This window comes from Salvelinus sp. IW2-2015, linkage group LG1 (assembly GCF_002910315.2).
Source record: "Salvelinus sp. IW2-2015 linkage group LG1, ASM291031v2, whole genome shotgun sequence".
Classification (NCBI taxonomy): domain Eukaryota; kingdom Metazoa; phylum Chordata; class Actinopteri; order Salmoniformes; family Salmonidae; genus Salvelinus; species Salvelinus sp. IW2-2015.
In genome coordinates, this window is record NC_036838.1 from 33,744,445 (window position 1) to 33,751,082 (window position 6,638).

Below are 6,638 nucleotides of genomic sequence, written 5' to 3' on the forward strand. Positions count from 1 at the left end.
CATACATTCCGCATTGTAGAAGCTTGGTTATGTAAGATACGCTGTAAGATATTTCATTCCAAACCATTGCAGTGTAAGCTTTGTAAAGAATTTGGCCATGTTTCAAGTATGTGCAGACGGAAAGAGTATATTGAAGAATGGTGTGTTGAAGGAGACAGCGTTGCAATTGTGGTGGGATCATGATCCCGCGTTCATGAGTGCCCTGTAAGGGTGAAGGAGATTGACGTGGCAAAAGTTAGAGCAGTCTATCGAATCTCCTATCGGAGGCGAATAAATAATTGAGAATACAAGTGATGCTAGTGAAGATCTGGTAGTGGATACACCACAGCTTGTAGTAAATGTTTGCTGCCAGTCAAAAGATACCTGTGTGTTAAAAAGGTGGATTTTTGCATTCATTGCCAAAGTTATAAACTGTACGGCTCAAGTCTCAAAGAAGTCTAAGAACTGGACATTATTTGTGCTGCGGCAGAAACGTTTGGGGGCTTAAGGTACTGGCGTCAGTAGACCCGCTTTCCCAGGTTCCCTTTGAGCCTGTGTAGGGATCAGATCTGTTACATTTTTAACAGAAACTTGTTTGATTTAGTTTATTTATTTTTTGGTCGTTTTTAACCTTTTAGGTACCAGCAGAGCTTGGGTAATTATATAACTTGTCACATATAATCTTAAAATTCAAAGGGAAGGCGACTTTGAACATCTTGTGGCTGCTGCTTATWTACTAGACCGGGCATGCTATTAAACATATTATCACCTAATCAGACCATTTTTACTGATCCAGCTGGGTGAGCCTTTCATGAATTAACACTTTACTTTTTTCCCCCATTTCTATCCATGACTTTGCTGATGGCTACTTTATTGAGGAAAAATGTAGGCTACTTACTATGACCTTGATTTGTGGTTGTCCCTCCTATCTTCTTAGGGATAGGGGGCGACATTTTCACTTTTGGATGAATTGGTGCCCAAATTAAACGGCCTCGTACTCTGTCCTAGATCATATGATATGCATATATTATACTATTTGGATAGAAAAACACTCTGAAGTTTTCTAAAACGGTTTGAATTATATCTGTGAGAAAACAGAACTCATATGGCAGGCAAACTTCCAAACAGGAAAGGGAAATTCCTGAAATGGGTCGCTGTGAAGGCATCGCCTATTCAATTGCCTTTATTTATGGATCTGTATGCACTTCATACGCCTTCCACTAGATGTCAACAGGCAGAGTAGAACGTGGAATGAAGCATATAGGCTTGAATGTGGGACCGGATGGAGAGCCAATGGAGTGACATGGTCAGGCATATTCCAGTTCTTGGCCACGCACACTACGCATCGTGATGTTCCTTGTCTGCAATGCATTAGATAGAATGAAGAAATTCTCCGTCTGGACGTTAATTGGAATATATGAGAAAACATCCCTGAGATTGATTCTCAAACTGAGTTTGACCAGTTTTATCGTTATTGTAATATCACTTTTTGAAGTTTTTCGTTCATTAGCTAAAGTTCGATGGACACGTGAAACTACACATGCTAGCCAAAGTTGCTAATTCGACAGAAGTAATGGACATTATAAAACAAAAAACATATTTATTGTGGAACTAGGATTCCTGGCACTGCATTCTGATGGAAAGATCATCAAAGGTAAGGAATATTTATGATTGTAATTTCGTATTTCTGTTGACTCAACATGGTGGAGAATGGCTGAGCGCTGTCTCAGATTATTGCATGCTGTGCTTTTTACTAAAGTTATTTTTTAAATCTAACAGCGGTTGCATTAAGAACCAGTGTATCTTTAATTATATGTTAAACATGTATCTTTCATCAAAGTTTATGATGAGTATTTCTGTATTTCACGTGGCTATCTGTAATTACTTTCGCTATTTTGGAGCCATTTCTGAACATGGCGCCAATGTAAAACCACGATTTGTGGCTATAAATATGCACATAATCGAACAAAACATAAATGTATTGTATAACATGATGTCATATGACTGTCATCTGATGAAGTTGTTCAAAGGTTAGTGATTAATTTTATCTCTATTTGTGGGTTTTGTGAAAGCTATCTTTTCTGTGAAAAAATTTGCTGTATTGGACTTGTGATTTCATGAAATTATATTGTATTATATCCCTGTGGCGCTAGGCTATGCTATGCTAGTCAGCGTTTCTGATGAGAATGATCCCGGATCCGGGATGGGTAGTCCAGAAAGGTTTTAAGTTAATGCAAGTCTGAATGCAAAACTGTAAATCGCTCTGGATAAAAGCGTCTGCTAAATTGCTAAAATGTAATGTTAAGCATAGCACAAATGTTCAACCAACCTTTACTTGGTGATACTTTCTCAATTACCAACTTGGAAGACAACATGTCTTCTAAACTTCCATGTCTAGTTGCAGGGGGTTCATTTTAATGTAGAAAATGCTCCATTATTACATTTAAGAAATGTTTTGCTCCATGAAGTAATCCAACAATGTGTACTTCTTCAATGAAGTTTAACGGCGGTTGGCATCCAATAAATGTYACATTACCGCCACCTACTAGACTGGAGTATAACTCCCTTATACTTTGCTTGAAAAAATAAATAAACAAATACCCTACCAATACCCTAAAACTAAACTCACTAAAACATATATATATTTTTAAAACACCACCCTACTCCACTATTTAAATCTATTTYGTCCTACTTCAGGCAAAYAGCCTGAAAGGATGGGACACCACCACTTAACACACCCTGTAACTCTTCTGACGTCAAGTCTCGCACACCCAAATACCTCTCTGCAGCTGCCACCCCAACCTCAATTTTCTGCGMYGTACGTTCCGTCCCTGCAGTACAGTTGATAAYCATTGCTATAAATGCAAARAATCCAATCTTACTGAAACATATATCACTTGTTGGCCTCTGTACTGTACAGGTACAGATCTACTACTCACACCACTCCTCTCAGGATCCCTCCCCCTTGACTCATATTCCTCTACTTTCTTCACTGCCTCAGCATATGAAAACTTCTGCACTACTSTAACCCTGGAAACCTCAACCTGCATCTCTCGCACCGGACATTTCTGATACCCAGCCCCATGGGCACCCCTACAATGAACACATACTGTATCACTACTTTTCCTAATGCTACACATTCCTTTGTCTTATGCCCTTTGGCACACTTCTCACACCCTTGAACTGCCCTCCTACACACTGCTGCCACATGCCCATAAGCTTGACACCTGTAACATCTCACTCTGCTAACACTTTCTACCATTTTTCTTTAACCAACTCGAGCTCACCATCTTCCTCACTCTCTCTCACTCTCCTCTGCCTCTCTTTTACCTTCCATTCCTCCTCCGTATTCCAAGTATACGTCTCCTTATGATAATACTGCACATCTCCTGACCTACATCTTGTTCATTTAACCGGCTGTCACAATCTACGTACAATCAGCACGAACCCCTCGGGATGTGGAGCTCAACAGTGCATCACACTTATAAAGCCACTGCTTAGTCTTTATATTCTTCTTTATCAATATCTACCGCAACGCTTTTCCATTTCAAACACATCCAACCACCATCCACCGTCTCACTTCCTTTTCCGTCCGCCTTCCCATTCCCCTGGATACTACTCCTGCAAACGCTGCACTAGAAGGATCCCAACAATGTGTACGCCACYCTTTTGTCTATTTCAACTATTCTCATTGTTCAAGGCAGGTGAGTGTCATCATGACATGCAGCACGTTGGGGTGGACACACACCTGTCTCAATCAGYGAGGGGGTTTGATTAATCTCGCCCGGCTGCCCACGTTGGCGTGTTTTGCAATGACTGCATTCTATTTGAGCGTGGGCCAGGTGCCCTGCTCTGTCCGAAGGTGAAGTCAGCTCAAAACAAAAGTGAGTAGACTAATTAAGCACTTTTGGAAATGAGTAGGGTTCTGTGTTTTTCCATGCAAAAGTGGTTGCTTTTGATAAACGCTTTATCTGCCTTCCCAATGAAAACTAGTTAGAAAATTATAAAATATATTTGATGGAAAGAGATGTTTCTGGACAATGCACCATGCTGCCTTACTGACAAAATGACTGAGCAGCACCGATTAATGTTGGTTTGAGAAGGGTGCTCCTCTAGGGTTGCCAACTGTCCCGTATTAGCCGGGATGTCCCTGATATTGGGATAAATTGGTTTGTCCCATACGGGACCTCCCATGTCCCGTATATTCATCCAATCACAGTATAGCATAAACGAGCCAATTCCTGCAAAGTCATTTCTGTTAATGTTCGGTCGGTTTGGCATATCAAGGAAATATGGATAAACCTGCAAAAAAGACTGCAGCAAACAATGTGAAGCAAAAAAGACGTGGGTTAAGCCCGTCAGTGGGGACTCGTCGAAAGCTTTCTGTACTTTATGCGTCGGGAATTCTCAATTGGCCATGGAGGGGAGATTGACCTAACTCAGCATGCATCCACAGAAATGCACAAGGCCACGCTAGCTTAAGGTGCTAGCAATATCGGTGCATTCTTCGTGACGTTACTGTGGAAACTGGAAAAATTGGAAAACACCTCTCTGTTTACCAGTTATTGAGCAGTGCCAACAATCGCATTCTGAAAGCTAATTGCCCAGCTCACATAGCTCATAATGCCTGCAAGCACGCCTGCGATCAGCTGTCAGTGGATATGAGACAACTCTTTTACAGATCTACAGCCACTTATTAGTATCTGCTTCCCGAAGAGAGGAACTGTGTGCATTTTTTTGCCTTTGTTGACCTTGAGTGGCGTGAAATTTTGCGACATGTTTGCACACGATGGCTCTCTCTTCATCCAGCTGTCGATCGTCTCCTGCAAAGCTGGCCAGCTCTTACATCATACTCCTGTGGCACTGAAGAGTATTTTTGAGGATGAAGAAAAAACAGAAGCTGCTGAGATTTATCTGTGCTTTTTCCACAACGTGGGTGTGTTTTTACCAGCTCGTAAAAAGCTGGAGGAAATAACGCTCTACATCACAGATGTTTACGAGGAAGTCCAACCGTTCAAAATTAAGATGCTTCAGCTGAAACAGGACAGTTTCTTTGGATACCAGACCAAGCAGCTGATGGACAAACAATTGTCAGCACAAAGGTCCAAGCAGCAACAGGACTTTGAAGTTCTATAACACTGTCATTACATACATTGACAAGTGGTTTGATTTCTCACCAGAAAATGTAATGGTGAAACTGATTGGCCTCTGAGGAGCTCTCCTTCACTGACCTGGAGCAGGTGGTGGTTGCCCTCAAAATGACTGTTACAGTCAGTATGGACCAACTCTATGAAGAGTTTTGTGCTAGCCGGGAGGAAATACAGAAAGCCAGACAGGATACCACAAAATCCGCCAGTGAGAAGTGGGTGGCAGTTTTCCAAAACCTAGGGAAAGCCAACTTGATCAACATGTTCAGGATTGTCTCATTTGTCCTCAGTGTGCCAGGCTCAAATGCCTTGTAGAGAGGATTTTCTGTCTGATGACCATTAAATGGTCAGACTCAAGAAACAGTTGTAGCACAGAGCTGATCAAAAATGAACTTCAAATATCTGTGAACTGTGACTTGTCATGTAATGACTTCTCTCTGGCTATGCAAAAGGAGAAAGGACTGCTTGAATCAGTCAAGAGCAGCAAAAAATAAGTAGACTTGGTGAGTGACTCATGTCCCTCWTTTCCTCTTTTGCATTTGAAAAGTTGTTTTTTTGCTGTAAAGGTCCAAATTGTGATTTCTTTGATAATTTATTTTGAGGTTTATTCACATCAGTTTACATAATGATACAGTTTTAGTAAAGATATAGACTAAATGGAATATACAAATATTTTGCCTTTCCAATTGAATAAGAATATGAATATACACTGTATATTCATTCACACAACACCATACCCATACCGCCGTGGCACAGTCCACTGGCACGCGACCTTTTGTCCCGTATTTGGTAGTGAGGAAGTTGGTAACCCTATGCTCCTCCCTCCCCACATTCACTGATGATGTGATGGGCCTTTGCCCGGTTCAACCTGGGCCTTTGCCCGGTTCAACCCGGGTCAGCGTATCCCACTAAGGAGTATCCCTGTAGCCATGAATAAACAGAATATTCCTAATTTAAAATCCTTAAGTCTATTGACACACCCATGCATCAATCTAAGTAATTAACATAATATAAAAATCCCCAGTAAAATCCATTAGTTAAACTAATCCGTCAGTTTTGCATGGGCTGCGTCTCAATCCTCAACCTATGTCAACTTTCTGCATCTGTGGTGGAAGGTGGCTGAGCTACAACGATGTTTGTCAGACCATGAGACATGTCGAAAATCGGTCTTCTCGCGAAAACGTCCATAGCGTCCGAACGAAGATGAAACCCTCACGAACACGATGGTGTTCTCCGCTTTGTTCTAATACTTGAGGATCCCAAATAATAATAGGATATTGGTGTACATGTAAACGTGGCCCGTGAATGTGATGATATGATATACATCATGTTAATWGTTTATTTAAAAATCATTTCCAATCCCTCATATTTTTTGGGTAAATATATTTATATACAAACATACATACACATACCCACATACAGTGGGGCAAAAAAGTATTTAGTCAGCCACCAATTGTGCAAGTTCTCCCACTTAAAAAGATGAGAGAGGCCTGTAATTTTCATCATAGGTAC